Source organism: Strix aluco, chromosome 7 (genome assembly GCF_031877795.1).
Source record: "Strix aluco isolate bStrAlu1 chromosome 7, bStrAlu1.hap1, whole genome shotgun sequence".
Taxonomy (NCBI): Eukaryota; Metazoa; Chordata; class Aves; order Strigiformes; family Strigidae; genus Strix; species Strix aluco.
In genome coordinates, this window is record NC_133937.1 from 34,830,925 (window position 1) to 34,853,740 (window position 22,816).

A 22,816-nucleotide genomic window follows, 5' to 3' on the forward strand; every position below is an offset into this window, starting at 1 on the left:
AGCACCACATGTAGATCTTAGATTATGGATTCAGCATATTCAGACGCTTGCTTTGGCTGTTGATTTATTTCTATCTACACCTTAACCATCGCTGGAAAGAGGACACAAAGGACATTTTTGTTCATTTCTGCTGCATCTCTGCATTTGCTGAGTGGGATGTCTAATATAACATTAAGTATCAGTAGCATCGTTTATAACGGATATTAAACTTGGAAAGCTAAAGCAACACACCATTTTTAGCTTAGGTAAGTGTTGCAATTTTCTGGTAATCACAAAGAAACATAAGTTTGCATAACTTCACTGCTTCAAGAAATACATGTTTGTGTTCTCAACGTGTAGAGCAACTCTGTCGTAGCCTCCTACTCACCCGCTTCCACTGATCTCAGGAGTGGGTCTCAGATTCTTCGCCAGTATTTAAAAACAGCGTGACCTGAGCAGAAATCAGGAACTTATCCTTATCAGCATAGCTTTATCTTTGTCTTATTAATTTTGTAAGTGCTTATGTTAACATCTAAGAGCAGTGGAAAAGTAATACAAACCCAGCATTTTCCAGTTCTAGCATTTCTTATTTTCTGTTTCATACTCTCTTGTTGCACACACCTATTTTTGTTGCCATCTCTGTAATTTACTGAGCAGCTGGGGTCTTTTGGGGGGTTTTTGCCATGATCTTTAAAGGTATGTTTCCTTTCTAATCCCTTTGACAATGTTCCTTGCACTGTGACTACGCTCACTGCACTTCCTTGTGGCGGGAGTCCAGGAAAGCTTAGGAAATACTTCGCTGTGGAGTTCTCTGCAGAGTCTCCTCTGTTGCCTTGCGCAACAGGCTAGCTCATCTTACAGATCAAACAAGAAGCTCTTTCTTGCCTCCCATAAGGCAAATGACAAGCTGCAACAGTCATCTATGGCTCATGCCATTTAAACACGACTGCATGCTGATAAAAAGGAACTATCAAATACTTCATCATTAAAGCAGCACTTGTTTTTGCATGCACTTCAGAGACTTCTCTGCAGCGTTTCCTTTTTTCCTCGTCAGCATGTGAAAGTTTGACTCAGGCTTTAAATACCGTCTTGGCAAAATTACATTTTGCAATACCACAACTATAATTATTTTCCATATTAGTTGAGAATACAACGCACAAATGCCATTCTGACAAGACCTGAGTATCCTCATGTCTCCATAAAATCCCTGGAGACTTGAGACTTGTCTTTACTGTAACTAGCTCATCAGTAGACTGTAGTACTTTCACCGACAAAGTAACATGCAGATGCCACACTTTCATTTTAGACTCCTGGATCCATATTTAATTACCTAGGCAAGTATCAGAAGCATTTATAACATTTACCTTTTTTTTTGGTTTTGGCTCGGCACTTTTGATAACCAGGTCACAGCCACAAGCTTTACTACAAATTAAAAGGGAAGATCAGGGTTTCCTAACAGTACCCACGGAAAGTATGAGCCATTAAAGAAGTATTTTCTACACAGAAATTTGAATAAAGGAGGCTACAGGGGAGCTGTTCCCTCTGGGCTCTCAGAAGCAGAGCACTTCCTTCTGCAGGATGTTTTTCTTTTGCGTAGTTTCAATTTTATATGAACTTCTCTATCAATCATATAGGGGTATTTTCATTTTCCTTGGATATTTGTGTTTATAAAGGAGAATTAGGTACCCCAGACCAGCTGTTGCTGCACTCCATGTCACAGCTGGGCGTGTGTAGGTCACAGTTAAATGATATATGAAGCCTGTCGGGAAAGGATATGCATAGTATGTTTTGTTTTATTTCCTGCTACTGATGATAAACATTATGACATGGATACAATTCTTCTTATTTTAAAACAGACCATTATTCCTTATTTCCCAAGCGCCCAGTCCACTGAGGTCAGTAGGGAAGCTTTCATTGATTTCAATGGGATTTCAATCAAGCCCTAACACAGCACGTAAAATGCTTCCCAGATTTATAGCTCCGGTTCTAAAAACCAAATGAAAAAAGAAAATAATTCTGACAAGAAAGAAATATGAACACTAAGCAGAGCCTTAAATAGCAGTCTGTCAGGAGGAGCATGAAACATAGCTCTTTGAATGGCAAATAAGACAGCCGCTTGCAGAATACTGGCGGAGAGCAGATAAACCAAAAGGGAGGTTTGAGTGCTCGTTATTTTTGAGACTTATTTTGACAGTTTCCAAGAGATAACTTGCTCGAGCTCAGAGAACTGATAGTCCCTCTGCAGTCTGGCAATCTGTGGCATACCCCTTCCAACAGCAACTACCGCTCAGGGCAAGCGGATTAGTGTAAAGTTTTCATGCAAATGTGCCAGTTACAGTATGGAGAGGCCACCCTTAGCGTTTCTTGGCTATATACAGTCTGCAAACACAGACTATATACAGTCTGTCTCATTATATTACAACCTCTTAGTTGGTTTCTGCCTAGGGGGAAAAAAAAAAACCCAACAGCTTATGTGATAAGTCCTTGGGAACTAAAGGCTGTTAACACGTCCTATGAGCAGTATCGATTTCTGGGAGTTCAGGAGAAGGAAACACAGCACAAGCAGAAATCAGCTGTCGGGAGAGGAACAATCCCTGCATCTTCCACAGGCAGAAGAAAGCAAAAGAAACAGTATATACTGCAAACATAAGGAAATCCCAGCTACGCCCAGCAAGGCAGCAGGAGCATGCTCTTGCCAGGTGCCAGCACGGTGCCTTTGGTGGAGAAGAGAAGCACATGCTTGCCACACAGCCAGGGAACAGCCGAGTAAATGTAAGCTGCTGCTCAAAACCAAACACAGGTGCTCTAGACATGTTTGTTCTTTCTCATGCTCTTGCTGTGCAGGCACAACAAAAATATGTAGTCAAATCAGATCGTATTCTCCCGAAACTAATAAAAGAGTCATGGGAGACACACCACAGTCTGGGCTCTGTTACTGCTGGGTGCATATGCAAAAACTCAGCTGGATTATTTGCATTTAGGGTAAATGGGAAAGTTTTACATTCAGTTCAAGTGCATACCTGCTTGTGTCCTTTAGCAAGTAAGGCTGTGTTCCTCTTCTCCAGCCTAACAAAGAGAACAGGACCCAGAACTGTGTGAACTGCCTGAACACCATCATCAGCAACATATTAAGAGCACAACAACTACAATAGTATATCCACTGACATTTTTTCAACTTTCCCACTAGTGGTCACATTCCCTGCATTATCTGTGGCTGATGTGAGGGCCCCCTCCCCCCCCCAGTGCACTAATTGGCTATAATTAACATGACCAGCCTCACCTAGGACCCCCACCCATAACCCAGCTGCCCTTTCATCCAGGAGCTCTATTTAAACTCAGAGTTTGAAGTTCACTCCTTGCCTGTGCTGTGTAAGTCCTGTTACCTTTCTCTACCAGGTCCTTGCATGTTACTCTCTCCTTCATAAATTATTAAACAGGATTATTTCAAGGTCTGTGTCACTCAGTTCCTGGATATGAGGATAACGCTGTATTTGGCCCATGGGAGACAGCCCTGCACAGCCGTGATCCCTGGGCCAGAGCCTCAGCTGAACATATGCTGGATGTTCTGTTATGTCAGTCAGGCACATAAAGCAACGCCCTAACCTGAGCCCTGAGGACAGCAGGATAGGTGATGTTTATCCTGTAACTTTACAGCACATATATTTTGCTCATATGGGTTTGGTTTTGATTTTACAGCATCAATACAAAGCACAGTTCTTTTAGCATAATTACACTACAGGCATTTTTGTGGCATGTGATGCGGGTTAATCCTTCTAACTATGGGCATGACCAGACTATTCTGTCCCAGAAGCCAATATCAAAAGGAACTCATATTTAAATAATAAAATGTATTCATTAGTAATCTCATTTTAGTTGTTTCTTGGGCCTTTGGTCAGCCAGTCTAATATGTCTGGATGACACTGGGCCAGTGCAAGCAATAGAAAGGAGTCTCTAAAACTGTTCAGCACTTTACAAAACCAGCCGCTGGCCTCCAGCACACGTAAAAAATCTGGAGTGCGATCTATTGGTACTTGTGCACCACAAAATATGAAGACAATGGAAGACAATTCCCTACCACCAGGGAAAGCTTCAATCATCTGAAAGTCCAGCATGCATGCAGGCAGCCGGCCACGGCTCCTGCCCAGAGCGTGCACCACATCTTGTGTGCAGTGACACAAAAGACAAGGTTTTGGCCATATCTGAGCTACCCATGGCAGCTAATACCATGCTGGAAGGTCACGTGTATTTGGCCATTGCATGATACCACCAAAGGCATCACCAGCCAGGCTGAGCCATCACCAGGGGTCTGGGTCCAGCCATACTGCTCCCAGCACAGGGCCCTGGCACCATGTGGTCCTCATAGGGGACGTGATGCCACTTTAACTCAGCTTTTTTTCAAACCCGTGGCTGTCAGCCCCTGTGCTGGGTGCTGCTCACGCAGGTTCTCTACCGAGGGTCCCCACCAAGACTGCCTCCATCCCCCCACCACCCATGTTCAGCAGCTCAGCTGGCACCGGGGCCAAAATGGATACATCGTCTGGCTCCCCGATGGATTTGGGTTCTTCAGGAGGCCCGACGCATTTAATGTGGTAAAAAGCTGCGGAGGCTGTTTCACTGATGCTGTTTTTACAGCCCGTCATTAGATGTCAGCCCGCTCCCCTGGGACCGCGGGGCTGGGCAAGTCATCAGCCGCACAGGCGAGTCCAGCAACACGTGCTTATAGGGTAGCGTTTGGAAATCAACACAAAAGCCCCATTTTTATTAATGGAAAAGGAAGAAGCAAAACAGCATGTAAATTTTCTGCTGTTTCATTATGTTTTCTCATTTGACTTGCTCCATTATCTCTTGGTAATCTTCCGCCGAGCCTCCACCTCCGCTCGGGTGTGCAGGCTATTGTAAGCTCTCTAAAAGCACCCCATTTATCAAACAAGTGCTTCTTAACTAAAAGCAAAAAGGAAACTCTAGACTTCTCCGAGCAGATTTTGTTTATTGTATCATTAAGTATTTTATTTCTTTCTCACAGTGTATTCAGAGAATATTCCCGAGTCTGTGAAAACTTTGCTTCCAGTAAAATAAGGGCACATAATAAAATACATTAAGTAACATTTTCGGAGAATCTGCCAAAGCCTTTGTGGTTTAATCTTCAATGCAGGTTCCCCTTTCCATTTCTTCAGCTGAGAATGCAAATACAAACATGTGTCAGGTATAAAAGCACAACAATTTTAGTCATTTAAAAAAAAAAAAAAAAAGTGAAAAGGATTTTGATACTAACTGATGCCAATAGGATTTTCTCAGTAGTGAGGAACTTTTGAAAAAGGGACATTACCAACATATTTAGGTATAAAAATTTAGGAAATAATGAAAGTTTTTCATAATAAACAGAGTGAAAACTTTCGTTCCTCCCAGACATTCCTCAGGTAAGTAACAGCAGCATTGTGCCAGTTACTGAGAGCCATCAATGTAACAAAACATTCTGGTTTGATTTTTCCAAAATGAAAATAAAAAAACCCAGCATAAACAGTGATGGGCAGATCACCCTGTAAAGCCAACTGTCATTCGCCTAGAGGTGGAGCCAGTCATCTGCAGGGCTGAACACAGAGGAACGACATTTTCTGAGCAATAATGCAGGAAGACTGGAAAAAAAAAATAACGTAAGTCATGTATTTGCTTGAATAATGGTTATATGTGGGTGATACAGCCTCACCAGTAGCGAGCAGCAGATTACTGGAAAGTTTAGAATACATTTGTGATAGCCACGAGAGAATTTTTCAGGGAAAATCTGGGAAGGGAGACTGGGGCAGGGAGGAAGAATCGTTGCACAAGCAAAAACAATATATAAAGGGGAAGAGAACAAGTAGCACCTCCCTTACAGAGTAATTCTTTGCTGCCCTACCATGTAGAGCCCTACTACTGATTACAGTCTCACACAATGCTTTTAGGCATTAGGCAGCACTTCTCTTGCTGTTTCAAAAATAGGCCTTTCTAGAACAGTTTAATCAGATAGCAGGAAAGCTTTCTCCATCACATCTTTCACTCGGTTTCACATCTAAGGCATTCTGGAAAATAATCTGCACAGCACATATCTGGCTGGCGTGAACCACCAGCATGCAGCAACAGAATGACTGGCGCCCAGTCTTTGTTTTGTATTAGATACTGGATATCAACATCCTCATTATTGGTATTTTCTCAGAAAACAGAAAAATAGCATCCATATTTCCTCCTGCTGGAAGATAATACATGAATTCACCATGTCTTGAGTTTTAAACTGGACCGCTATCTTTCCATAGCTATAAGAGAGGAAATACTGGTCCATTAAAACTTCTTTTTTCCAGTAAGCTATCACAGTGGAAAAGGCTTTAATGACAGTCTGTCGTGTGGTTTCTTGGTTTGCTTTCAATTAAGTACTTAAAGGAAGATCCACCCATGTATTCGATGGGACCCAGTGCCACTTCCCACTTTCCATTCTGCATTGTCCAGGTGTCCAGAAGTCGACATCTGCTCTGATCCACACCAAAATCTCAGCTGGCCAAACTAATGTCCCCTTGGTAAAATACTTCAGGGTGAAAGGAATTACACAAATGTAAGAGGTTTTATAGACAAACTTCAACACAGAAATAACAAATGCAAGAGATTTTTAAGTGGTATTAGTCAAGGACCAAAGACTCACAGATGCCAGTCTCTAGCTCTCATGATTACTGGTCTTACCAGCGCATCAAGTGGCCTTATCTTAATCAAACTTCACAATCAGTGCTCCAGCCTCATCCTCCTCAATCTGCCCAGAGCTTTGGCATCATTCACCACCCACAATCTTGTCTTGCCTGGCTTCTTTGCTCAGTACTCTGTAATTTTCTTCCTACTTCTTAAGTTATTTCTTCCCTTTGGTCTCTCTTCCCCTGCCCAGGTTGTGTTTGTGTCCCTGGCTTAACTTTCTCTCTTCCTCCCTTCCTTTCTGGCAGTAATACAATCTCAACATATCAAAAACTCTAAGCTCAACTTCAAAGAACGCTTTTAATTTCCCTCCAGACTCACTACCTTATCTCCTTCCCTTACCTCTTCTCTTGGGCACAGTCCCATCATCCCACCTGGGTGCTGCCCTGGCTTGGACCTTCGTGTCCACATCCTGCCATTCTTGGAAATTGGTGCAAGTAACATTCTGGCATATGCCCTCTCTTACCCACCCAAAGCTGCAAGTCTCCTGAGCAGATTCTCTCAGTTACACTGACCTTTTTTTCACTTCCCCTCAACAAATGAGGTCATGTTCCCCTCTTATCCATCAAACCAACCATGTTACTAAACCTTCTCAGTCCCCTCTTCAGTTTCTGGACCCCCTTCTCTGTCACATCAAACAGAAGCTTCACTTTCAAGGTTCTTTATGATCCAGTTCTTGTCTTTCATTAAGTATCAGGAAACCAGCTCTGTCCTCCAATCCCTTCAGGATAAAAGCCCTTATCTCCCACTTGTTAAAACACTCACTCAGGCACCTTTGTGCTTTTTCCCAGGCAGCTATAAGTATCTGTGAAACTATCCTCATTATCCTTAAAATTCTCCTTTGACATCACGTCAATAAAATCCTTAAGTGTTAGGCTGCCAGTGAGCTGAAACCCTCTGACTAACAGTGGCTCATATTTCCTTCTGCCTCCCTCCCTGCCTATATCCATTCATTAGTTCTTGTCTGGTAGTGAGATCTCAGGCTTTGAAGGACAGACATTGCCTTTCTCTTTCACAGCCCACCCCACAACGGGGTCTTGATCCGTGACCAGCTGCTGTATTGCAACAGTAGGGGAGTAAATCAGTCCATAGCCTTTTCCCATCAAAATTATGTTTCAAACTTTTTTCTAATTGATAGCACACTTGTCCCAAGTTCACCACAGACAGAAGGAATTTAGGTGCAAACAGCAAATATAACATTGCACATTACAAGGAAGCCATGAACCAGAAAGAACATCGATTAACATTATTGAAGACTAATTCTGACTTCATATGAGAATGAAAGATAAAATAAATATGGACCTTCCTGAAAACACATCAGCAGAAAAGTGATAAAAACATTCAAAAGAATTCCTGGGAGTTTTTAATATGTACTATATTTTAAATTCACACCTTTGCTTCTGTCAAGCATTTATATCAAGTATTTGTAGACCTTATCAGGAAATGAGAATAGAAGGAGGCTTTGAAAGGATTCTAAAATTCTAGCACCTTTTAAATGTCATCTCCTGATGTTGCAAAAAATATCAAATCCCATCCTGTTTTGGGGTTGTTCTGTGGTAATAAGTAACATTATCACAATATGCTTCAGGACAATTAGTTTCTCTGCTCTTGCCACTCCTTGCAAGCTGCTCCTTCCCTGGAATCAAAACTGATTCACCAGGACAGATTTTATTCCTAAATCAGAGACCTATCCACTTGGCGTCATAGTTGTCTCTCTTGAAGTCAAAGCCAAATTTAAAGAAAATATTCTTTCCTATTCATATGGTCAAAAATATTGTTTTCCTGTTAGACAACAACTTCTAAGCATAGATCTTTTCTAGGGCAACTTTTGCTGGCAGAATTATAGTGGCAGCAGAGCTCGCATAGCATTCCTGATGCTTTACCCTGAAACACTACCAATGCCTAAGTCTAGAACAGAGGGACTGAGCTTTTAAATAGCTTAATTCATTGGTGCAATTTATTTGATATATATCAGCTGAAAATGTCACCCAGGATCAAAATCATAATGGAGATGCTACAAAACAACAAAGTGAATGGAAAACAATGCAGGAGTAAATATAAACAAAATAAACTTTATTTACAGTGAATAAAAGGACATGGGACAATAACATCACTTCTCTTTATGTGTATTCATTAGTGTGACTTAAGGCATGTGGAAATTTTACTACAAAACTCACTGCTGCAATGCCTAATTAAGAAAAGCACAGGGACTGCTTATTGTTACAGCAAGAAATCTCAGCTGAATCTAACCACCTTTCATACAGTTCTCTTCAAGCATTCTCTGTTGAAGTGCAATGAGGATTACCATATTGTAGGTAAGCTTCTATGTGCTGCTTTATAAAGGAAATTAACTTCTATGCAAAAAACCCCAAATAAATACATCACTATGGAGGAACTGGTTGAATTAGACAAAACAAATGAAATACTTAGGAATCTGTTACTTAAAAGAAAAATAAATAAAAAAGGTAACAAGTAGCCTGTGATGTGCATTACCTTCACAGACAGGAAATGACTTTAAATTCTCTTTAAATGTTTCTTCTGTGAGTTAAATAGCTAAAGAAAAGCCCGTATGACAAAAATAAGGGGAATTAGGTCAGCTTCTGGTCTCATCCATCAGTGTAAATGCAGCACATCTCCAACTCATACAATTCCAAAATCATTTAAAGTGATTGTTTTCAAGTCAATCTTTCATCGCCCACCTTTCTATTCGCCAGAGGCCAGAAATAGCACCTTATAATTTATCCTCTATGTCAAGCTTTGCAACAGCTGCCTCCTTCTGAGCCACTGAACTCAGTTTACTGCATCTGCTTTCAATATACACACTGGAACCATATTTTCTCTATTGCATTCACCTGTCAAATATGGTTTAAGAGAACATGCTTCAGATAATGCTGAGAAATGCTAAACCCACAAGACTACTCCTGCGCTTAGAATTCAGTGTGTTCGTGAACTGTCTTGAAAAGCTTGCAGAACTTCACCAACCTTCAACACATTGCAATGAACTAATGCTGCTAATTTATGGGTCGGATGCCAGAGAGAAGTTGGCTGATCATTTTTAAATTTATAAAATTAGAAGTTGCCTTGAAACCAAACGTTCCAAATTTCCACCCCAAAAAATGGTGAAACCTTTCATGCTCTTTTTCCAATCACCCTGTATTGTGACCAGCCTGGGACACTTACCTCAAATGAGTTCCCAGAGCCTTTCTCAGTTCCCAGGTCAGGATGTGAATCCCCTCCACACTCTAGCTCTGTGAAAATAAGACTCAGGCATGACAAGTCTTGTCCCTCTCCATCTTGACCTTCATGCTCTGCTCTAACCAGAAGAAAAACTTGGGTGCATGGGTCAAAAGCGAATGCAGTTTGGGCAGGGGCATGTTCTGGGCAATCAGGAGTAAGACTGTACCATGGCTTGTGCTTGCTATTTGGCATAGATGTAGCATACTTCCTTTTATAAAAGCTGATTACAAGATCCCAATGTACCCAGGCTGCCATGCACAAGTTCTTTCTTCTCTGCAACTTGCCAGGAAGTCTCTCTGGCTTTTCACATTGCCCTAATGAAATTTAGCCTGATCCAATCAGAACACTGGTGGAAGGGACCGCAACGCTCCTGCCATTTATTATCGGTTGTAGGAGGCTACCTGGAAGCACATGCCCAGTCCCAGGGCCCTGCTGTACCAGGCACTAGAGAAGAGACTGATCTAGCAACAAATCTTTGCTCTGCACAATTTACTGAGCAGATGTTGGACAGGATAAAAAGATCAATCCAGACAATGGTAGGAGTCTCCTGAAGTTGAACCTCACCATACCAGGTTATTTATCTGTTTCCACACCCTCAGATTCACAAGTCCTGTATGAACGTGCACCGTAAGATTCAAGTAAATGGCAATTGGCACGTGGCAGTTTGAATCCCTTTATGTTGGTATCTGCTTCTTCATCTTTCAAAAAGTCGAAGCAGCAGCCAGTCCAAACTGGAATGCAACCAGCTTCATGTTGAAAAGGGAAGAATTCCCTTTAAGAGGTTAGTATCCAGCCTCAGCTTTGTTCAGCACCACCTCCTGAATAGCAAGAATTACGTTTGAAAGGTATGTTCTTTTGAGCAGCTCCTGAATAGGAAAAACTATAGGAGACTGCACATTTTTACAAAGAAAGGATGTGCTCTTCTCCATTTACTGATCCAATGCTCAAAGAGCACAGAAATCACCTCCTGCGGGTGCCAGGCTTTGAGAACAAAACAAAACAAAACAACAAAAAAAAAAGGATATTCTGGTAACTATGGAGAGGCTAAAAAAACGTTTTTCTAGGTCACTGAAAGCAGGCAAAACACAGGAAATGTTTTCTATTGCCACTCCACTCTCCTCTCTGCCCTCCCCAAAGCAGAAATAGTCTGTGATTCATTGGAAAGCCGCTCTTTCCTTGTTGAATCCTGAAAGAGAATATAATTGCTTTTTCCATATACCAGTAATGATGAGAGAGGCCAAGATGCATTTTTTACATAAAGCAATGTGTCATTCATTAAAATTACTACTGCCTGAGTTGGGGAGTTTCTAGCAGAAGTGCCATCTTCTCAGAACATGCATTGAAAGGAAGTCAGATAAATAGAAGTTGTCTCCTCTTACTTTTACTCCACACATCAAACTCTAGTTTGCAGCTTAACAAAACCTGTCTTCTGTATTCTCATAGGAGTTGTGTGTTTGCTAAAATACCAGCCCAAAGCTGGTGTGTACATTTATCTATGTATATATAATATTAAAAAAATTAATTCTCCATTATTCCAGCTGTGACCAAATAGTGAAATATTTATCTTTTCTAATTCTTTGCATTCTAAGTGTATAGATTTAAACAATATTGGACTAAATATATACCATTTGTTACACCACTGTAATCAACAAATGGAAAGCTATATTAGGCTTAAGAGATACATTTTCAATGGTGAAGGTAGGTAATTAGGAGATGTGGCCAGTGAAGGAAGCAGCAGACTCTGTGTTACAAGCATCATCACCCAGTAAATCGGTGATGCATTCTGGCTTATGATGCAGTGGTTCTTTCTAGCTGTAAAAACTTCTAGAAGTTCCCTCTGCTGATCATGTCATCTCCCCACCACTACCTGGCATACACTATCAGCAACAGACCTGCTAGACCTCGATGGCGTTCATTCCCAGAGACCTTGTATCGCATGAAATCCCAGAGCTCTCATGCAACAAAAATAATGGTATGCCCTTGGTCAACAGCAATTTGTTCACTGTCTGTCAGTTCATTCCCGGCGAGGGCGGCATCGCCCAGCAGCAGACCCAGTGCCTGTCACGCAGGGGTGCGTAGCTGGGAGATAAAAGTGAACGTGCGCTTTTTTTTTTACAGCAGAGTTACAGAGTCAGAGTGACATCCCTTTGCCTAGGATGCACCTAGCTGTACAGCAACACATCAATTGCTGATGTTATCAAAGGAAATAGCATTTCCAGCCACATGGGAAATATGTCAGCAAAACAAATGGATTCAAATAAACAGCAGCAGAAGGCGCATAGAAATATTGATTCATGGCTTTTTATCCTCTGTCCTTTTCAAATGGTCCCTTTCCAGCACTCAAGCTGCTGTGATAAATACCTCCTCCTATTCCTGTATTTTTGACTACTGAGAATACACTTTGTGTGATTTTCTGAGCAGAGAGGAAAAAAGAAAAAAAAAAAACAAACAATAAAAAGAGACACCTACGCTTGTTAGAGATTCTGGTTTTGAGCCATTAGCTTGCCCTGCAGTATCAGGCATTGCTTTGAACATCTCCCTAATACAACAATAGCTGATTTGTATCAAGGTGCTTCTCAGTAAAGGCAAGGTATTTGAGAAAAAGACTGAATTAAGTGTCATTAACAAAAGATTAGCAGTAGAAATGCATCAAAGGAAGCAAGATCAAAATCACTATAAAGTGAGCAACTGAAGCAACTGCAAAAGTCCTTCCCATTCAGACAGGTCACCTATTCAAGTCCAGCCTAATTCAGAAGTGAAAATGAGTCTTCTGTAGATTGGAGAAATGAGACAAGAGGTCTCTCCACTGGGTTGACATTTGATAGACAGCCCCATCACAAAAACAGTTGCTGTCAATTTTAGCAGAGGACAATGCACAGTTGTAGGTTTGCCTAACTCAAAATATTTGTAAAAAAAATATTATGCTCATTTATTGAATAAACACCACTACCAGAGTAACATTTATGCCACCTAACCATAAAAGCACAGAAAAGGTGTGTGAATGGTTTTTTTTAGCTGCTGGATGTGAATGGAACAAAGCACAGGCAGCGTCCGAGCGCTGGGAGCCTTCAAAGCCTTGTGGTGAGCGTCTCAACTGCAAAGGGTTATCAGCTACCAGCAGAAGTGCCATCTCCTGCTTTCCTATCCCCGCCACCTCCAGGGAAGCACAACTTTCTTCAGTGCTTGCAGACAAACAGGATTGTATCAGAGTCACCAATGCCACCTCATCTCAGTCCATCTAATGCCTAAATTAAATTAAGCATTTGAGGAATACCAAGAACACTTTAACTCCTACCCTTCAGCATACCTAATACCCTGGCTTCTCGAAGCAGAGCAGCACTGCCAGTTCAAGTCTTGCCATCCCCCAGACAAGACAATCTTCAAAGTGGAGGCAGCAAAGAGACATTGCTGGTGGGATCCCTGTACCCTGAGGGCACTGCTCAACGGCTTCATAGGTACAGGAAGGGAAAGAAAGCCTTATAAACATAAGGAATTGTTTGTGCTGACCTCAGCCTGTTGGACTGGTTACCCTAGCTGGCATTGATCTTGTGAGAAGACAGCCCTTCCTGCTCCAGGTGAAGGCACAGGCTAAAGCCCCTTCTTAAGCACCAGAGTTCATGGCCCATAGCTCAATTCTTGGGGAGGAACATGGGGTTTTTAGTGAGTTGGTGCTGTTCTGCTAAATGATCTGCAAGTGCTTATTGCCTTCCTCCTACGCTAGTTGTCCTTTTTTACTGCTATAAAACTGTTAGTATGACTGCATGAATAACTGCCCCAGATGAATTTCAGGAGTTTCAACACATACTTTAAAAGCAGAAGTCATTAGCAAGTATCTATTTGACCACTGACGGCTGAAACAGTGAGAAGAGCAATCATTTAATAACAGTTAAGGTTAAATATATTCCTGTAGTTTATCATCATTCACTTTCCCTAAATGCATGACATCAGGTAGTAAACATTGATGAGAAGGACAGTGTGAATTACACGGTGTGGCAGATATAACCAGCAGCAGCGGGCTTTAACATCAAACCAATTCAAAAAAGGAGTCTGACAAACAATGCCAGGGGATCATCGTATGACATTAAAGTCCTCATAATATCATCCTTTCATATATGTAATATATTGGAGACAGCTCTCGGGTAGTCCATAATGGCCCACCTGCCACCGCAGTGATATATGCACTGTATATTAAGGAAATGAAACAGGAATTATGCACAACGCATCATTTCTCTTGCTAGGATCGTTGGGCAGGGAAGACTGCAGTACCCTGTTTCTTCACAATAAAACAGGATTCTTACTGCTTTATTGATAGAATAGAATAGGAGAATAGAATAGAATAGAATAGAATAGAATAGAATAGAATAGAATAGAATAGAATAGAATAGAATAGAATAGAATAGAATAGAATAGAATAGAATAGAATATTTCATTTCAGTTGGAAGGGACCTACAATGACCATCTAGTCTAAGTGCCTGACCAGGGCTGACCAAAATTTAACACGTTATTAAGGGCATTGTCCAAATGCTCTTAAACACTGACAGGCCTGGGGCATCAACCACCTCTCTGGGAAGCCTGTTCCAGTGTTTGACCACCCTCTTGGTAAAGAAAGGCTTCCTAATGCCCAGTCTAAACATCCCCTGGTGCAGCTTTGAACCATTCCCACGCATCCTATCACTGGATACCAAGGAGAAGAGCTCAGAGTGTGATTTGTGAATAAAGGGTTTATGACAGTAGGAGAAAATGGATATTCAAGTTCACCCCATGGGTCAGTGAAAGGGAGGAGCACAGCTCATGTAGCCCCAGATCTTAGCCAGCCACAGGCTAATACAGTAACAAGCTTTTAATCACAGATTTCAATTGCAGGCCTATGGATTGTTTTGCAACGGAAACTCTTCCTACAAATTACAAGTCTGAGGGTGCTGTAAGACCTTGGGCAGCCAAGCTAAATTTCAAGGTTCCTCTCACAGTCAGCAAAGGCAACTTCAGTTTCTCCATGGGACTGGTCACAGAATTTCAGCTCCCTATATAACCAGCAGAGAGAAATAAGTTTGATATCTAAAATTAGCCGTGAACACTCTCCCACATACAGAAATGTTTAATCTGGAAACTCTTGTGTAATTTTAAATACCAATTCTATTTGCAAATAAGCAAAAGGACTTCCCAAAGAAGATTTTAAACTGTATCTCTTCTCAGGACATGTTTCCTGTCCTAATTTTATAGGAATGAAACAAGGCCATACTGTTCATCAGCCAGTGATAGCAGTGGGAACCTGTAACCCAGCTCCCTGTCTGCAAAAAGAGAAGGGGAGGAGTTTTGACTTTTGGCTCCAGAGGAGTGGAGTAGTCATGCTGGGCATGGGAATCCGAGCATCCCTCTGAGCAAAATGTCAGACCCACCCTATGCCATGTCCATTCCCTGGGGGAAAGCTTGGGACTGCTTCCTCCACCTTGGCCTCTTCTCTATTAGAAAACCTCATTTTGTTGCCTATTTTGGCCACAAATGCCTGAGCAGATGATTAGGACACAAAGGCATTACCCAACATAACGGTTCATCACCTTAATCACACTAAGCAATGCTTTTAAAGCTAACCACCCCAGCTGGATCACAGACTTGACTTGGGAAGCCTGGCATGTCTAAGTGTAGAGAAAACTACATGAGCAAGGTGCAGATGCAGGCCAGACGCTGAAGGCTTATCCAGGCAACTCCTCCTGCTGATGGATGAGAATTCTGTCTGAGGACAGACTGACAGCTCAGTCCTGCTGCTGGCTTCGTGTAGACACGCCCGAGGACTGTGGAGTCTCCATGCGGGACGAAGGAGACATTTGACTTCCCTGGCAGGTGGCTAACTGGTGTTGCTGTTTACAGACCATGCCCTCCTTGGTCACTTCTTTTTGGGGGAAGGTGAGCATCACTGCAAGCTGCATAAGACTTCAGGATTAGGAGGCAATTCATAGCCTGCTCCACCCTTTCTCCTAGAGCTGATCCGATATTAACAATGAAAATTCTAGCTGTGTTTGATTCAGTTCTCTAACTTCTAGGGGGCTTCCAGAAGAAGGGAGAGAAGAGTGGATCTCAGTTCAACTCCGCTTGTCACACACTTTTTTTAAGCCTGTCTCTCCTCAGAGTCCGACCCACCACTCAGCTCAAGCAGCCTGGAAACCCGGCCACAGCACAGGTGCCTCTAAGAGGCAAAGCTGGATCAGCTTCCAAGAAAATGGCCTGATTAGCCTGGGCCAGGGAGATGGAGAGGCACCTCAGCAACCTGACACGAACAGGGTGGACCCATCTTGTTTCAATATAAAAACATGCAAGGTTTGGATTGCCAGAAGGCTGCCTTGTCTGGATATTTGCAGACAATTATGCGTACTCACCAGCTTTTCAAGGAAACAAAAATAATAGCGAAACCTGTGGCCTTCTGTTTTGGGTGGCTGTTTAACCTGCAAGTTAGGAAGTAAAACACTAGCAGAGCAGAAATCCTCTGGGACTTGCAACGAGAGGATCTTGCATCACTTCATGCAGGTGAAACAGACCCAGCAAATGAGAAGACACAAATCCAGAAAGACAAGATCTGCTTAGAAAACCATACTGTGTGTCATGAAATAACAGCCTGTTCCTTTCCCAGTTCTACTACCCGAAGGCTAACTTTACCAAAGCCATCCACCAAAACACACACTTTTCTTTCCCTGCTCCAAGCTCTGCTCCATTCCCTATTCCAAGGATGAAGCTGGAAGAGGAAAGAGGTTGCTGCTACTCCTTGATCCAGAGCCTTCCCTACCCTGAGCAGGTTGGAGCAGCTTGTGGATGCTCTAGCTCACTTCCTTGCAGTAAGATAACTGAAGTACCTCATAGCAGTAGAGAATGAGGAAAATTAAATACTAATCTAGAAGTCAGCATAGCTTTTGCACTAGAATGCCAGTGCACAATAACAAAGCAAAAATAACAGCTATGTCTGTCACCTCTGCAACAGCAGGCAGCTTTTCAGTCCAAGTTTCCTGCGTAGTCATTTATAGCAGCACAGAGCAGGTGGAAATCATTGCTGTTCTGATCTGGTGGCATTTTACACCCACTCTGGATCAGAGAAAATCGCTATAAAGAGGTACAGTTTAAGAGAGGCAAATATATAGCACAGTCTCCTTAAGACAAACACTTGGCAGCAGCTAGTTTCCATGCTCACCATTGCATACCTGCAAATAAAATTAGTCTGCCTGGGCAAATGTAATTGTGAGATGTTCTGCCGTGCTGACAGAAGAGAGGAATCAGTTTAGATGCTAACAAGCACCCATGTGCAGCGTGGAGCAGGTGATAATCCCAGCTCCAGCCTGCACATCCCTTCCCAGGTCGCCCACCTTTTGCAGGTTTTCTCCCTCCCTGGGGAGCAGGGGAGGCAAACTCACTCTTCCCGCTCCAAACAAATTTGCATCTGTCATTCAGAATCTATGTTTTCTTATTACAAAGCTGACAAAGTGACAGCAATAATTAATCTTACTGTGTACAGAGCTGATTGATATCAAGCAGAATTAAACTATTATAATCAAGTTAGTCCATTGCAGATGTGTGAAGTGCTACAGTTTATCAAATTCCGCAGGCACACAATTTGATTCTGCATAACAAGGGAGAACAATACTGACAAGATAGCGGAGAGCCAATAATATGATGCAGGATTTCATTAATGCCTTTTTATAGCTCTTAAAAAGTGCCACACTTATCAGCTGTACAAAAGGTGCCATGACATGTTAATACATGTCGTATCAAAATTGTCAAAGGAGGCTGCATGCTGGCTCCGTGGGGATGTGCTCTGTGTTTCAATCATGCACAGACTTCTTGTGAGACACCAGAACTTCACAAGCTGAAGGCTCCTGAAATCCAGTAATGGGAGTAAATGTGCAGATCTATAAATGTGTGAAAAGATGCTGCTAAGGGGGGGTGATGAAATAGAAGTAAAACTCAACAAGGACAATTATCTCTGTCAAAGGCTTTTGGTGATCAATGTCAGCTGCCTTCACAGTAGGATGAGGGAAAACCACAACATGAATATTTGATTAAATTAGGCCAACATGAAGTCTGCCAGAGCATGTGATGCGACGTGTTTTCTATAGGATGGCAGGGTTTTTCTTTCACAATGGATTATATCTTTGTCTTGCTTCACCAGTTTCTTTTTCTTCTTCAGCTGAAGTGCTTTTAGCACTCATAACAAAAGGTATGGCTTGTCGGCACTGGGGACATCTGGCATCCCATGCCAGCTCCGCAGCAGACCCACTCCCTCCCCAGCATGGTCCCTGCTAAGCTGAGGTGCAATTGTTGCAAACAGGCTGAGGGCACCGTCAGAGCAATAAGACAGGCTGAGCTGGTCTAGCTATTGGCTGCCTGCAAAAACAGGCAGGCCTGCTCTTCACCCCACCTCTCCCCCCAGTTTAGGTCTGTACATTACTGCCCCCTTTCTTGGTGCTGGCTCTTATATTGACCCCCAACCCCTCTGAAGCTTATTCAATGCACTAAGCAGGCAGATGTCAACTCCGGGGAACAAAACCAAGTGAAGTTTCCTATGCCACAACCAGTACAAGGCCAAGGGACAAGAACATGAGCAAGGATGCCAGAAGGGGGGAAGAGGCATGACCCTTGTGGCAACAGCAAGGAATTGGTTCAGCTCTCCCAACAGCCAGAGGAGCTGTTGTATTCAGAGGGAGCAAGTGCTATCAGGCCTTTATTATTTGATGCACCTCCGGCAGCTGAGACAGCCAGGGACCAGCTACACAGAATTTACTAACCCCTTGGCATTTATTCCATTTTCACTCATGATGCTTTACATCTAGCCTAGATGATAAATCTCCTGTACTCGATCCTGTTCTTTATTCCCTTTAGAGAACTAAGGTGCTCTGCACTCTCTTAGGCACTACGTGCTGTTAACAAATCACTCATAGTGTGGATGTTTGCTTGCAAAGACTAACCTGTAGGGAATGGCTTATTTTCATTAGCAGCCTGGCCTATTGTTCCACACAGATCCTCAATCTGTAAGATGTACCCTGACCCGCCCACTCAGTCTCCTGTTTCAAAGACTTTTTTCGAGACTAGCCGGTCTCTTCTGGCAGATGCCACCAGAATAGGAGCCCCTTGGTCCCTCAAGCAGCTCCACAGACCATGCTGCCAAGCAGTCACCTCCCCCTGCCCCAACCGTGCAACCACAAAGAGGGACATGTCCACCTATCCTGCTGACACCCTTCTCCCACAGCATGGAAGTTTCTCATCCATTAATGAAAAATTAGCAAGCAGGAGTGGGTCAGAGAGAACTGGGTATTCCTGCTTACGGAAAAACTGTACATGGCAGCATTTACTGCACGTGGCTCTGACTGTAAGAGCAACACACTAGTGCTGGAAGAGACCTTCCAGGTTGCTAAGACCCACTCCTGCTATTACAAATATCTCTTCCATGTAAAATTGCACATAAATTGATCAAACTCTCTCCTTAAAGTAATTAAGTCTGTGGGATGTGTTGCAAGACCATACTCCCCTAATGCCTAAAAGCTCTCTGCCAATTTCCAGCCTCTGTTCATTTTGCAGCTGGTTTATACTCATTTTCTCTGTTTACCTCCTATCAATTCCATTGACTGACTCCTTGACCTCATATTACTTAGTGTTTCATTGTGTTCCTTCATGCTCCAACACTAACAAAAGGAAGCACAAACACAGGAGAACACATTCAGAGCAGCAGGAAGAATCATACAGCTTTAAACAATTATGAAGGGATGGGGCAAAAGGTAAGGAATAGCCCACAGCTGAATCTTGCAGTTTTCTGCACAATAAATAAACAAAGAAGGACTAGAAAATTGGACCTATGAGTTTGAAATGAAACAAGATTCTCCGCACGCACATGGAACAGCATTAATAATTTCATACAATGGCCACTTCTGTGTTAGATCTGTATTAATGGCCCTGAACAAACACAGCTGCAGAACCAGCTTTGGAGAAGAAGGAAGACTTGAGAAAAAGAAACTCAATTGTTGGAAAGAGCCAAGAAGGCAAATTTACTGTTACTGGAATAACATGGTAGAACACACCAGACAGTCCTTGTAAATAGATGTGGGAAGTTACGCTTCCTCTGCTCTGGAAGATGATCATGAAGAGTTCGTGTCTTGCCCCCAAGCAAGAGCTACTTTTAGGGTCATTTGATTCCATGGAAGAAGGATCAAGGTTCAGGAGCTGGGTGGTGCACGGGTTGGAGCCAGACAGAAACATGCTGGGGTACGTAAGTAAGCATGGCCCTGCAGTAAACAAGTCTTCCTCTTTTCAGTGATTTACTCTTGCGTGATAGAAGGTTATTCTTTATTCATGCTTCTCCATTCTCTCCAATTAATAGCACACACGCACCCAAAATTAGCAGAACAGACAGTACACAAGAGCAGTTAAAAGAGAGAGAGCGAGCTCTTAAAATAGAGCAGTTTCATTTCTGTGAAGCTCTCAAGGTTATCTTTCTTGGCTTTTAAGACACGTGTTTGCAACACTTCCTCTTTCAATAACCAAGATCCAAAGTTTCCAAAGTCTTTTATGGAAAGTCTCCTAAAATGTGTCACATCATGGCCTTTCAGAGAGAACATCTTGAACTCAGTCAATGGAAAACATTTTCACAGGCAACAAGCAAAGAGGTAACTTAACAAAGGATCATTACAGGACTGATTAGGCTTTCTGCTGGTAACATCAAAGCTTTTATTTACTTGATACAGGACTGGAAGAGAGACCAGAAAATGTTATAAAATGTTCCAGCTCATCTGAGAGCAAGCACAAAAGTTTCGTGTACAGTTGTATCACCCTTTCTAAGCTGAAAGCAAATAAAAGCCTTGTGATGAATTCCATGAGTACAAAACCATGAAAAGCTAGGGGCTCTGACCACAGTGCATTTAAGTGTCTACAGAGATGTAACTTGGTTTCAGAGAAATTCTTGTGAACAAGTAAAACCATTTTCCTTTTTATGTTTAAAAAAGTTTGAGAATTTTTGAAGATGCACTGAAAAACTCAAAAATTGATCTTCTTTTCATTTAAAATCACAAAAACTTAAGTTTTAGTTGCTGGGAAACATTCTTTTCCACATTTTTTTCTCAAATAGAAACTTAGAAACAATCTGCAAAAATGGTATTTTGGGTGTAATTTCCATTTCTGTCAAAGCTTTTGCCACTGAAAATTCTGACAAAGATATTTTGTTGTTGCTGGCACTACTGCTCATTTGTAAAAAACAGGTAAATCACTAGAGACAAGCACAAGCAATTAATGGTCTCTGTATTGCGCTATACATTAGTCTCTTGTTTAGTTTGAAGGTACTGCTGGTTTGCACCAACACAGGAGGTTCAGGAGCAAAGTGAGCAGGGACAAGGCAGCCGTGACAGCTTTCTTCCCGACTGAGGACAACAGGATGCCCGTGGTCGGGGAGCCCAGCAGAACCAGGCACTGCTCCTGAGCAGGTTGTCCCTGTTTGACGATGAGCTGGCTCTGATGATGACCCACCAGAGTTGGGGTTTGGACCTTACTCATTCCCAGAATTAGTTGCTGAGATGCCTTGTGGAGGAGTCTTTGCTGCTTAGGAATGACAGAGCAAGTAGGATCAGATGGAGCTGCAGGTATTCACATCCTGATAATGAAATAACGTGAAGAACACCACAACTTAGCAGGGTGGTGGTGATATATCACCTAACACAATCAAAACAAACTCCAGTTTAGGCTCCAGTAGGCACATTAGGTACAGTCATTCATGCTTGGCCTACCAGGGCACATAGCAGAAATGTCTACATTTGTTAGGAATGAGTACACGAGAGAGAATATTTATACCAAAACACAGTGCAGAGTTGCTTAACTGAAATAGTTCACAAATTCCAGTTTTTCACTGGAAAACATACTGTTTTTTTCTGGTAAAAGCATGCTAGGCCATTCATTTTCACATTTTCAGGACAACATATTCTGTTCTATGTCAAAGAAATGCTTGGGCCAACACAATCGTTTCTAGCTTTTTTATTTTACATTTCTGTGGGAAGATGAAAAAAGTTGGGGGGATCAACCCACAAGCATTTTCCTCACACATTCCTAGTTCAGTCAACAAACCGAAAAATCAATTCTTCACCCATTTCTAATGCTCAGGGTCACTAAATGTGAAACACATTCTTTACCAGTAAGTCATTCCTAATAAAGGGCACGAAACTCAGTGGGCAAATGGCTTTCATATAGACATACAAATTGAAATTAAACTAGTGTCCAGCATCCCCTTTTCTCCACAAAAGAGGGGTATTGAAGGGGAATGATTTTCTAGAATCTAGTGGATTTGTGGGTTGAATTGTTCAATAGGTTTTATGATGATTTTGCTATCCATTCAGCATAGGCAGCATTTTACTATAGTGGTTTCTGTACAGAGAGAGGTATTGGATGTATTTCAATGAAACATTTTGCTAATCATCACTATTATGATGTTAGTTTAATAAATAGATGGTAGCAGATGAATGGTCTTGCTCTCAATGTCCAATTTTCTTTCATTCCTCTCTTCACAGAAGGAGCATTTACATTCATGTAGAGAGAGGGGAAGGCAGCAGGGTGAGCAGGTCCCTTGCTGATCTAACATTTTCTTCTCTGTAGCTACTCAATTCCCAGTATGTCTCTGCAATAAAAAATTCTAGGTCTTTACACAGCACCTATCAGCATGGTGGGATGGGGACAGCTTGATTTTCACCACAGGGACCCTCTTGCATCCATCACAATACAATTTAATAGTGATACAAAAAACAAAGTAAAGCCTCCAACCAGCAGCTCTCAAACCCAGCTCTGCCCTCCTTTGTCTATCTCCCCCTTTGCCCTGGCAGAAGCTCCTTGTCTGGGTGCAGCCCAGCTCTTATCTTCGAATTTGGAAAGTCTGATATTGCCA